Source organism: Acomys minous (assembly GCF_964271855.1).
Source record: "Acomys minous genome assembly, chromosome: 4".
Taxonomy (NCBI): Eukaryota; Metazoa; Chordata; class Mammalia; order Rodentia; family Muridae; genus Acomys; species Acomys minous.
In genome coordinates, this window is record NC_140486.1 from 102024336 (window position 1) to 102037751 (window position 13416).

The 13416-nt window shown below is 46.2% G+C and overlaps 1 long non-coding RNA gene across 1 annotated transcript in view; it reads right to left on the reverse strand.

Annotated features, from left to right (window-relative positions):
- Positions 1–712: 712 nt before the first annotated feature.
- The window catches only part of LOC311596044, a 46422-nt gene continuing 33718 nt past the window's right edge, over positions 713–13416 (reverse strand). Inside the window, exons 2-3 of the long non-coding RNA XR_014778678.1 lie at positions 1494–1709; positions 713–752 (exon numbers count right to left, since the gene is read on the reverse strand). This is a non-coding gene — a long non-coding RNA (uncharacterized lncRNA). The remainder of the gene's footprint in view (positions 753–1493; positions 1710–13416) is intronic.

The window sequence follows — 13416 nt, forward strand, 5'->3', positions numbered from 1 at the left end:
AGTAGTTGTGTGTCTTCCTCTACCACGCTCCACCTTAGATTTTGATTTATTTTATTTTATTATGGGCTGAGGAGATAGCTCAGAAGTTAAGAACTCATGTTGCTCTTGCAGAGGACCTGTTTTCAGTTCCCAGCGCCCTTACGGTGGCTCACAGCTGTTTATCGCTCCAGTTCTGTCCAGTTCTGAGCTGGATCCAACACCCTCTTCTGACCTCTGCAGATCCCAGGCTGCTCACATGTGGTATATGCACGCACACACACACACACACACACACACACAGGCAAAACACCCATAAGCATAAAGTAAAATAAATAAATCTAACAAATTCAGTTTTTTCTATTTTCATTATTATCATATGTGTGTATGTGTGTATGTGTGTATGTGTGCATGTGTGCATGTGTGTATGTGTGTAAGAAGTGGTGAGGAGTCGGGGGTACCATAGCACATGTGCAAAGGCCAGAAGACAACTCTGTGGAGTTGGGTCTCTCCATTCACCTTGACATAGATTCTGAAGATCAAACTCAGGTCACCAGGGTTTGCAGCAAGCCCCTTTTATCCTGATCCATCTCACTGGCTCTCGCCTTATGTTTTGAGGCAAGGGTCTCTCCTGGGTCACTGATTGGCTAGAATGTCTGGCAAGCAGGGACCAAAGGATTGTCCTGTCCCCAGTCCCCCATCAATGGGGTTACACATGTGTATCCGTGCCCAGCTCTTACCTTCACCCTTCCTTCCCTTCCATCATATTCCTGAGCCTGGAAGAATAATATAAATACACAAGTTAGAGTTAAACACTGGGTCTCTTTATTTTCAGCAAAGTAACCAATTATTCACCTCTCCATTTACGGATGCTCAGTACAAAAAGAAGCTTGTCTGGTCGAGGTTGAGTGCCGTCAGTCGATGGGTATATACATGAATGTTTAGGAAGCAATTTGACAGCCTCACTTAGCGAAATAACAGTAGTAAGTTCTACCCTAGGCCTAGGACCTTCCCCACCATGGGCTTTTGACCAAGACTACAGACCACACCTGAAATTCCTGCCTATGGAGCAGGCCTCAGTCCAATTAGAAAACAGCTAGATGTCCCAGAGCAGTCAGGCCACTATGGCACCAGTAGGCATATCTTGTCTGGCAAGTCAATATTGTAGCTTGCGGCATCCCATACTGCGTAGCCATCGGTGCCTTTTTTCCACAGCAGCCTGCACCGCACCATGAAATCTAGCCGCCAGGGAGGAAGTTCCTAGTCAGTTTATGATTGATTTCTCTCTGTGTTCTATAGCCAAAATGTATTGTTTTCAGCAATAGGATCTTACAGTGTGGTTATGATGGCTAACCAAGGGCAATTGTGGGAACGGAGGAAGCCCAGAGGGAACGGGGATTGTTGTTGACATGGTCACTGTAAAGGACATCAATGCCTCAGCCCCATGAGAGTGGCAAAGCCTTCCTGGGGGTCCAAGTGCAAATAATTAACCAATAGAGGCTTCAGGAAATTCTTACAGGATTCACAGGGGAACTGGCTTGAGTTGAGCCCGAATCATCCCCAGCAAGCTTCATCAGGGAGCTGTGCTTTCAGGAAGCGGTGTTCCAGGAGTCTCCGCGGTGAAGGCATTTCTCCGACCACCCCATGTAGACCTAAGCATTGCACAGTTTTCAAAAGTGCATCCTGGTCAAGTCCTGGGAGACTGTGAAGATTCCCACAGCCCTGATTTGCACCTGGACATGGACAGGAAAACCGAACCTCCAGTCAGTAACTTCCCAGCCCCTTCCAGGGGGGAAAACTTGAAGCTTCCTTTACTATGGAAGCAAGTGAACAGTCACCCACCGCAGAAGCGCCACTAAATTAAATCCCTTTCCTATCAGCTGCTGCCACCACCACTGTACATTGTCTCAGCCCTGGTACTAAAGTTCAGGTTCATTGTTATATCTTGCTATAATTTCAGCCAAAGTTGAACGTAAGCCTGCTGGAAGCGGACACGTTCAGTCTCTTGTATTGGCAGGAAAGGGTCAGTGGGAGTTAATGTTATTGTCATGTTGTGTAAGTGTCTCCCTTCATGCTGGGCATTCTAGGGGTTTTGACAGATACATAACATCACGTGTCCATTGTTACGACACCATGCAGAATAGCTGCACTGCCCTAAAAACCCATTGCGTCCCACCTAGCTGTGCCTCACCTTGCCACGACCCCACACTTCCAGCCAACACAAGGTCAAAGATGAAGCCACTGCTGGTTTCTGTCATCTCGACAGTTTCTAGAGATGCCTAGGAGACAAACCTTTGGGTGTGTCTATGAGGCGTTTCTAGATTAGGTCAGCATGGGTGGGAGACTCTCTAGCTGCTGGGATCTTGAATGGAATAAAAGCGAGAGAACAGGACCTGCGTTGTCACCTTCTGTTTCCCGCAAAGACCTCAGTGTGACCAGCTGCCTCGTGCTCCTCCCTCCCTGCCTCCCCTGCAATGGCCGGCTCCACCCTCCAATTGTGACCCAGAATCAACCCTTCCTGCCTCAGTTGCTTTTGTCAGGTCTACGGCGAAAGTGATGAAAAAAGCAGAACCCTTGACTAAGCACAAGGTCTCTCCTGGTGTGCGCTGAGCATCTGCCATGCCAGCTCTGGTCTCCTTGAGCCTTCCTTGCCTGTTCCATTCCATTGCAGGCCAGAGCTATCCTTACAAAGGGAAAAGAGAACCTTCTACTGGCTGCCTAAGGCTTAAGCCATGACCGCAAATGTCCCGTGAGTCCTCTCTCTATGTCAAAGCTACATTAAGTCACCGAGTTCCTGCTGCTGACCCCGAAGAAGTGTCTCCAGAGTCTTCCCACTTCCCCGGTTCACTACAGCCGCTCGGGTGGGTTCACAGCCACTCAGTGACTGCCTTGTGGAGTTCCCCCATCTACTGGGTCTCTCCTGTGACAGAAGCACCAAACTGCAGCCAGAGAAAGAAGAACAAGAAATCACTCGGCTTCCTTTATAACCCGCTTATCATAACTAGCTTTGATACCCACCCAGAAGCCCCCCTAAATTCCAGGTTTATTCCGACCTTTGCTTACAGGACAATTTCTGGGTTGGCTTCTGCCTGCCTTACTGCAACATCCCTCACTAGTCACTTCGTGCTCAGAGTACGTTTTGCCCTTTGCTAATTTGCTATGGTTTCGCTCCCCTCCAGCTGCCCTGGCCAATCCTTTCTCCCTAGTCTAATTACTACATTATCCCCACTGCTGCAGCCACGCTGCTTCCATCACACAATGCCCGTAAAGCTATGTCATAGTGACTTTTCTCTATCTCACATTACAGTTGACATGCCGGAGGGCAGGTGCTCTGCCTCTAGGACTTCAAGTTCCTGGCCGTCTCATGGTCACACTCAGTGAGAATTCTCTGGAAGAACAGTCTCTTCTCCATGCTCCCAAGGGTGTCCTCAATTCCCAGGAGAGTAAGAAAAAAACACACACACAAAAAAAAACAAAACTTCAGGACAAATGACTGATAACTGACTCATCAAGGAGTACCCAGCCCATGCTGGCATTTTCCTGGGGCTAGCCCCTTTCTAATTCACTCACATTTGTTAGCAGGCTGGGTGTGACTCTTATTTATTGAAGTTGTTGGTTTTTTTTTTTGAGCAAATGTCTCCCAACTTTTTCCATCACCACCACTCAGGAGACTGGAGGCTGTATAAAGAATACTAACCCGCCCATGAAGACGGGCTTCCAGAACTTCCCATGACCAGACAATGCTCTTGTTGGGACCCGGGTGACAGTGATAGAGAAAAAGACGAGGGTTAATAGATTCCATTTGCATTTGAAAATGTCACTGCTGTACACTGGGAATGGTTCATCCAACGCGAAACAAAAGCATTTGCTCAGCATTTATTCAGCGCGTATCTCAGCACACATCGGAGTCCGGTGAAGCTTCTCTGTGCTGTTAGAAATAAGATGGGGGTGTGGGGGGGGGGTGGGCAGGGGGGGAGCCAAACAAGCCGGTGGTTTGGAATTGAGAACAAGGAGTCCAGGAAGAGAGTCTCTTCCACACCACAGTCACTGCAAAGTGATCCTTTGGAAAATTCTTATTAGTGAACAAGCCGATTTCTTTTGTCTCTTTGTATCTTTGGAACAATTCAAGAGTTCTTAGCAGCCTTCTGTACCAGCCCAAAATCCTCTGTGCTCTGTTTCAATGCCACAGCCCCCCTTTCCCCCCGCACCCCCCCCCCCCCGTTTCCGAGCCATATCTCACTATGTAGCCGTGGTCTAAAATGGTTACTGTTTTGTCTCTGTCTCATAGTGCTAGGGTTACAGGCATGTGCCACCTCCTCTGTAGGCTTTGAAGCCGTGCCTCACAGTCACTCCACCAGATGTTCCTTTACGCAGGTTTCCTGCTGGGTTACAGGTCCTAGGCCCACACTCCCTCATGGTCTTCGTGGCTTCTCCACGGCACTCTCAGCTGACATGGACCTTATTCCTCCGCATTCTCTATTATAAACTCCGCACCCCACCCCACCCCACCCCACCCCACCCCACCCCACCCCACCCCACCCCTGCCAATGCCCTGCAGTTTCACTGTGGTACAGTTTGGGATTTGCTATGATTTCTGGGCTAAGACATCTTTATTGCATGTTCATTCCATTTTAATCCCCTTCTCTTCACACACTCCTCACCCAGTCGGCACTGACTTCTCTTACATGCACATTAAATGTTTCTATCTTATTCCCCCGTCTTCTACAGTCTCTGTCGTCAGCTTTCGCCAAGTCTCTAGCCAGATGATCGCCCAGTGTTAGCTGCAACTTTTTAAACGCCTCCTCAGCTATACCTAATGCATTCGTTATCGTGTTTATTGAGTTCCAAATCCTAATGAACTTTTTTTTTTTTGGCTCTAAGAAAACATACTATTTATTTTATATTTAAAATCTGACTGATTTTTACTTATTTTTCCAGATTTTTTTGTTTTTAAGACACGTATTTTATGTTTTAGACACTTTAACACTCCTAATTTATGATCTAAAGTGGCTCTATAATCCAAGGTTCTGGAAGATCTAATCCTGTTGTTTGCTGGGCCTGTAGACTCTTGCTCACCCCCTCCCCCTTGTGTCTTACATGATTTAAGACTGCAAGCTCATCTTCAGCGGAGCTGTCACCTGGAGAGAACTGATGTAATCAGTGTGTGTTCCCAATGCAGTCTAATTGGTCCAGACCAAAGTTTATATTATCTCTTAGCCTGGGGATTTCTAGGTTGTACAGAAACTATTTACATAAAGCCAGACATACCAGAGGGTCATGATGGTGGTTTTGAATTCTTAAAGGAGGTCCTTCCCTCTCCAAGCTAGAGTTCAGCTTCAAACAAGGAAGCTTCCTTCCCATTATTCTAGGCTACAGATAGACCTCTAATACTAATTTTTGCAGGATGTTATTGTGCTTCCAGGATCCTGACTTTATGTTGATGCATCGGTCCCTCCACATGAGCTCCCACAAGCTCCAGACCTAATTTCCCATCCCTAGAGATTAGTAGCATCCAACTCACTAAGGGTAAAACTACTCACTTGCCTGTAGGTTCTGCGAAGGTCAGTGCAAAATTCACTTTCCTAGTTTTCGCTTCCCTCTTCAGATCTAAACAACAGGCACTGTTTCTTGTTAGATACCAAGCACCATGCTAAGTGTTTATTACACACATTGATGCACTTAACTCTTTGCTATAACCAGACTACTAGACACATGAAAAAACAGAGGAATGAAGAAGGAAAATGACAGTTCCAGAAGCTCAGATTTGAACATTGGGCAAACCAGCTTCAAAGCCCAGGCTCTTTTTGGAGGGATGGAAGGGAGTTCCAGACAGGGGTTCTCTGTGTAGCCTTGGCTGTCCTGGACTCACTTTGTAAACCAGGCTGGCCTCAAACTCAGAGATCCTCCTGCCTCTGCCTCCCAAAGTGCTGGGATTACAGGTGTGTGCACCACCACGCCCAGCTGCAGAGCCCAGGCTCTTATGTATGCCTTTCATTGCTGTCTTGATTAGGGTAGTTAGGAGTTTGTTACTGTCCATTCTGTGGGACTGGAGAGCAAACCCAGGCTTCATGCAAGCCAGGCGAGTGAGAGCCACGCCACTGAGCTCCACCCTCATTTGGGTGCTTTCCTGACTAGAAGCTATTTAGTTGTCCACACAGCTTCTTTCAATAAATCTGAAGTAAGGACGACTCTTAAGTGCATATAGTTTTTTAAAAAAGATTTATTTATTTATTATGTTTACAATGCTGTGCCTGAATGTACACCTGCAGGCCAGAAGAGGGCCTGCATTACATTATAGATGGTTGTGAGCCACCATGTGTTTGTTGGGAATTGAACTCAGGACCTCTGGAAGAGCAGTCGGTGCTCTTAATCGCTGAGCCATCTCTCCAGCCCGTACATATAGTTTTTAGTACCAAACAGATATTCTCCAGTTACCGTCACTGCTAACTGGTGCCACAGAGAAAAAGTCATGCTCTGTACCTTGTGAGAGAAGCCACTCTGTTAGAGAAGCCACTCTTCAGGCCCCATTGTGAGTGCTTCTATCTTATTATTATTTTTTAGATGTCTGTTTGTCTTCCAGTTAAAGAGAGAAAGAAAAAGGGTGTAGATTTAGGTGGGGGGGGGGGCAGGGAGGATCATGGAGGGATTGAGTGAGGAAAAACCATAATCAGAATATAATGTATGAAAAAAATTAATTTCAGTTAGAATAAATGAATGAATGAGTTGGTTTGAGCTGTTTAAGAGTACACTCGCTAATCAGGGGTGCTGTGCAGGCTACGGCCTCAGTCTTCATTGACCCAAGGAGCCTTTGAACCCTCCAATCCGTGAAGGTAGTCAAGTTTTTTCTCCCTTTCTCTTGAGAAGAAAGCCTGAGGCATAGCGATATTATGCAGCCCTCCGTCCTCTCAGCCCAAGTGAGGAGAGTGGAGGCGAGACAGGACAGGCAACAGACAGTAGGAAGCTGCAACATGGAAGTCATCCCAAGGTACAGTAGCCTAAACAATGACTAAAAGAAGAACGCACACACACACACACACACACACACACACACACACACACACACACACACACATATATATGTGCAAAATGTGCATAATGTGCATAATGGTGTGTGCATGTAATCCCAGCCCTAGGGGGATAGAGGCAGGCGGATCAGGAGTTCAAAGTCACCCACAGCTACACAACAACTTTGAGGCCAGCTGAGGTTACATAAGACTCTGCCTCAACAGCAACAATAAGTACCTAAAATAAATAAAAATAAAAATAAATTTAAAAAAACACAAAATAAATCAAGCCAGCTGTGCACGGAGATACACATCTTTAGTCTCAGCATTCAGGAGTCGGAGGCAGGTGGATCTCTGAATTTGAGGCTAGCCTGTATTACATAGTAAGTGCCAGGTAAGCCAGGGCCTCATAATGAGCTGTCTCAAAGGAAATTACTTAATCCAACCCCAACCAGCCAAACAACGACGGTAAAACCTTTTCTTTTCTAGCTGTTTCCATGTGTCAGGCAAATCTCTTAAGAAGGTAATGAGGTAAGTAAGAATTGGACATCACTTTGACCATTCTCTCTCTACCCCCTCTCTCCCTTCCTCCTTCGTCTCTCCTGCCCCCCCCCCCCCCCCACACACACAGAGCAGCTTCAGGCTCCAGTGAAGCCTTGCCTCTCCTGCTGGCACAGCTTCAGCCCTTTGATGTTTTTCTGCAGGTATGCACCTGGGGGCAAGCGTTTCAATGCTCTCGGGCCTGTGTGCTTAGAGGCACTGAAGCCACAGCACTGACCCGCGGTGCTATGGAATCTCAAGCCATCCCATGGAGCTTTGGAATCTGAAACAGCGTCTTTCCTTTGCCCCACTTCTTCCCTCTCTTGTCTGGCTCCTCCCTGTTTCCCCCACCCCCCACCCCATCCTCCCATCCCCCACCCGGGCTCCTTGTCTCCTTCTCTGTGACCTGACTCTATCTGTGTTTACTGACATAAAAGCGTCTCACAGGACTGCTGTGGGGCTGTTACAGGCAGAAACTGACACTTCTTAGCTGTTAGGAGCCACGCTCCTTCCTAACCGCGGGGTCTACAAGAAAAATTAGTAAGCTGGAGAGTCTCAGGATGCCAGACACTGAGTGTTCTTGTCCCATTTCTGTTGCTGTAATAATGCATTCTGACTAAAAGCAACTTAAGCAAAAAAAAAGGGGGGGGTACTCATCTTATAATCCCAGGTCCCTTTCATCGGTGGTCTCAAGGCAGGAAGCTGAAGGTGGGAATTAGAAGGCAGGACTGCTTTCTAATCTCCACAGCATTACCTCTGACCAAGGAGCTCACTTCACGGCCAGAGAGGTACAGCAGGGGCCGTGGAGGATGCTGCTTGCTAGCTGGCTCACAGGCCCGCTTACACTCAGCTTCCATTCTTACATAGTTTAGGACCACCTTTCTAGGGATTGCACTGCCCATGGTGGACTGGGATCTCCTTCATCAAATGACAATCAAGACAAGCTACCACCAACACCACTACAACCACCACCACCACCAGCTGACATGACCACATGCAATCGGATCTGCATAATTTCTCAGTCGAGGCCTGCCTCTCAGATGACTTCAGGCTGTTAGGAGGATAGCTAAGACTACCCAGGATACTATATGTCATGATTTCAATCTGAACAGTGCCTACGTACCTGGGAACACTTATCATACTTGTTCCTCAGCTAGAGGAATTATTCTGGAAGACCATGGAACCTTTGGGAAGTAGAGCCTAGTTGGTGGGGTATAGGTAGGTCTGTAGGAGCAGGTCTCTGAAGGTTGTAGATGCCCTAGTTCCTCTTTGCTTCCTGGTTTACTACCATGTGAACTGCCTTTTCCACAGGCTCCTGCCAGCATGGACTGACCCACGATGCCACGGTTTCTCCCCTATGATGAACTGAGACCTTCAAAACCAGGAGCCCAAGTTCTCCTACTTTAGTCTGTTTCTGGTAGACATTTTATTACAGTGACATAAACGCTAACTCCCCACTTAGTGGTTTCCTACCTGTAGAAGCTTATGTTTGTTTGCTAAAGGCTCAGTTCTTTGGCCAGGTCCTGATTTCTCTCTCCTTATCACTGTGTGGACTCGGTTGGCGTTCTCTCAGACTTGTTCTTGGTGTAGACAGATGGCTGCAGTAGTTCAGGCTCCCACCCTTGGTTCGGTTCTGATGGTAGTGCCAGAACTGATCTTCTAGGCTGTCATTGATCAGAAAATGTACCCAAACCTGGACCCGTTCGTTGCCAAGGAGATGGAGCGACCTCTACCTGGCTGTTAAGCAGGAAAAGGTTGCTAGGGAGTGAAGCACAGCAAATGTCTGTCCCATTACCATTTAAGGGCTGGTAGTGGTCCCACTCCAGATTCATGAGAAATTATGCCTTGCAAGCTCAGCCTTGGATTCAGAACTCAGCACTGAGAGTGACAATTGTCTATTTTTTTTAGCATTGTGAGCACTGTGTATGCATTCCATTGATTAGTATGTACCTCTTACAATAGGTCCTATTGTCAGTATTTCATGACTACTTAAAAAAAAAAAGTCACTGAAGATGGTGGCAGTGAGGTGAAGATTGAAGTCCCCTTGTCGGAGCCATTCTTACTCTACACTGTCTTCAAGTCATTCCATTCTGCAAAACTTTTAAGCTCAAATATCCAGTCACCTTCCATTTCTTTGTCCCTATCCCCTGCGTCCAATTGTCACCATAACTGTTTTCACTTCACCCTACACATCAGTCTTTAGTGTATACATTTGACATTTGCTCTTGTCCCGTCATTCTGCCACCTCTGACCTAAGTGGTTCTTGTCACCTCTCTCCAGACCGATGACAGTAGCTTCCTGGTGGGTGTTGGCACCTCCACGACAGGAGCATACATTGTCGGGTTCAGATAGGGTACAGCTATATGCCTACTTCATTTAACAAGACGGATTTTGGGTTTTGTTGTTGCTGCTTTTACCTTCGAGCCACCATTTATGGGTCAGACAATTTTCCAAACACGCCATTTCCAGTGTCCTGAAGAACCGAAGGACCTGGACATACTGAAGCTGGCAGCATCACCACACCTGAGTAACAGAGAAAGCCACTTGGCTGTCCCCGTCTTATCAAGGGCACACACTTCAGCTGACCGCTGTCCTTACCTCCCTAAACGTGAAAAACAACATGGTTGAAGAAAGGCCCTTGTAACTGCTCAGTGGGTAAACAGGTTTGCATTGCAAACTCCCTACTTCTTACCTTGGTTTTTCCTCTTACCAATATCTCTTGGAAATTATTTTATGAGTATCTGTACAAAAAGAACTTGAGTTCAATCCCTGTGACTGCCAGAAGGAAGAGCGGGGTCTCAAAGGTGCTCTGACCTCCTCATGCACATCATACATAGCATGTGTGGCTTCACATGTGCATGTACACACGTGTACACATGTGTACACACACACACACACACACACACACACACACACACTTGCATGCAGAGAATATTCTCTTTATCACCACACCTCCCCATCTCCCTTAATTCTTTGTTTTTGAGACAAAAATCTCCTCTAGCCCAGGCTAGCCTCAAACTCACCATGTAGCCAAGGATGACCTTGAATTCCTCATCTTCCTGCCTCCACTACCCGAATGCTGTGCTTACAGGCGAGCACCACCATACCTAGCTTGACTTACAAACACAATAGCCCACTGAACTCCCCACGTCTTACCTTGCTGTTTTCTCTTAACAATACTATCTCTTGGAGATTTTTTTTAAAAGATTTATTTATTTATTATCCATACTGTACTTCTGCCCACCAGCAGGCCAGAAGAGGGCACTAGATCTCATTATAGATGGTTGTGAGCCACCATATGGTTGCTGGGAATTGAACTCAGGACCTTTGGAAGAACAGACAGTGCTCTTAACCTCTGAGCCATCTCTCTAGCTCCTTTTCAATGAGTGTCTATACAAAAAGAACTTCTTTGTGATTTGTTGCTGGAAAGGATTCCATCATGTGGCTATACCATGGCAAATTTAATCCAACACCCTATTGGAAGACTTTAAGGATATATCTAGTCATTTGTTGCTGTAAGCATCATATTGGCAAATAATTTGTTATAAGCAAATATTACCTTATTATATTACTATGATTGTATACCTGTGCACACACCAGTAAGAATAAATGCTAGACGTTGAATTGAAGGGTCAAATAGCTTATGCTAAAAGGTAGTTTTCAAGTGTAAAATATACTGGGGCTGGAGAGATGGCTCAGCGGTTAAGAGCACCGACTGCTCTTCCAGAGGTCCTGAGTTCAATTCCCAGCAACCACATGATGGCTCACAACCATCTATAATATGGTCTGATGTGCACTGTATATATAATAAATAAACAAAAAGCTTTAAAAAAATATACTTCATGGGAAGAAGTTAAAGACAGCTCCACCCACCAGCTAAATCCTGTTGGTGTTTTCCACCTCTGTCACCAAACATAAGAGCCATCAGAGTATTTTTTACTTAGCATCTAGTATCACATGGTAGTAGCAGCTGCTAAAAGAAAGGAAGAATTACCTTGAATGTAGACTAAGGCCTGGGTGTTATGACCCTAGATGGGTCTTATCCACCCAAGGTTTCTGATTCACATGATCTTACAGAATGAGAAATCATCATGGCGGGTAGGGAGATAGCTCAGTAGTTAGGAGAAGTTGTTGCTCTTGCACAGAACTAGGGTCGGCTTCCTAGCATCCCCATGACAGCTCACAACCCTCTGTAACTCCAGATCCAAGGGACCTGATGCCTTCTTCTGGCCTCTGTAGGCACCAGACGCACATGCAATGCATAGACATATAAGTAAGCATGTCATTCCTTAAGACCCACATGGTAGATGGAGAAAACTCACACTAACACACAACACACATGCCCGCATGCAAGGACTGTGGCACTATCTGGATCCCTCCTCCTCCTCCCACTCACAAAATAAAAATAAATAAGTAAGATGTAATAAAAAATAATATAAAATAAAAATAGGGGGCTGGAGAGATGGCTCAGAGGTTAAGAGCACTATCTGTTCTTCCAGAGGTCCTGATTTCAGTTCCCAGCAACCACATGGTGGCTCACAGCCATTTTTAATGTGATCTGATAATCTCTTCTGGCCTGTAGGTGTACATATAGGCAGAGCACTGTGTACATAATAATTAAATAAATAAGTAAGTAAATAAATAAATAAATAAAATTTATTATTATTATTTAAAAAAATAAAAATAATATAAGAAGCCATCAGGCTCTTAGAAAGTGTCCAATGTCCACCAGAAGGAAAAATAGAAAAAGCAAGTCCACCCTAGTTTTGGGCCAAGGAAAATGAATGTGCCTCATTCAGAAATAAGCAGCCATGTCCCAGTCAGGCTGGCTAAGGACCACATGGTGGAATTCAGCTCTTCTCCCCTCCAAGAAAGGAAAAGGCTAAGCTGGCAGGAAAAGGGATGCCCCATCATGGAGAAGGCAACCAGCCCTGTGGCCCCATGTCAGCTTTAACTAGACCCACGTCTGTTCTTCAGTCCAGCAGAACCAGTTGACAAGTACCTATCTTTCTCCTTCAGGTAGCCTCTGTTGCTCCCCATGGCTTTAGAAGTCTCCAGGTTACCACTATCGTAGTCTAAATCTTGGCAAGTCAGTAACGCATGATGCACAAATCCTTGGTGCTAACTCAAATTGCCTCAAAACCCAATATTGAGACCTTGCCACCCTTTTGGAAAGGGACGTCATAGATATGCCCTTAATAGAACGTGTGAAATGTGCTAACGCACAAAAATCAGGGTGTTGGAAACATAGAGAAAGTGTACCTAGGTCTGGGAACTTCTTCTTTCCTATAGCAGTAAGTTTGGGAGGAGGGAAGACAAAAGCAAGGAGAAAGAGGAGGAGGAGGATGGAAGAGACTTGCTCTGAACCCCACAGGGGTAGAGGCAGGAGAGCAAGCCACGGGGAAGACTGTCTACACTGGTATTCAGGAGGAGAGGGTTATGTACATGTGGAGACGTGCCGGGCTCGGGACGCCTTCCTTCTAGACTAGAGAAAAGCATGCCTACGTCCTCCAAGCCACCTCACGGCAAGAGGCTGCCCCAGGCACGTTGTAGACACAGAGGCTGTGGGCTGGCAGACCGGAGAGAGGCCTTCCGGCTATGGTTTGCCCTGGTATGTGAAAAATGTGTCCACTTAGATAGTTGGCAAACATTTTAGAGGCAAAATGGATTTTATTAACAGAAAATATTTGTGAAGGATTGTTTCCCCCTGTGCCCCCACCCGCACCAAACCCTTTCTTCTTTTCTTTCTCTTTTCTTTCATCTTCTTCCCATGGCGGAGGACTTCATTAACAAGATTCTTTCATCCTTACTGGCAGTTTGGGTCATTAAGCCTGGCTTGAAAGAAGTGAGAGATGGCTTTAGGGAGAATGCCGCGCCCCTGTGAGTCTCCCTTCTA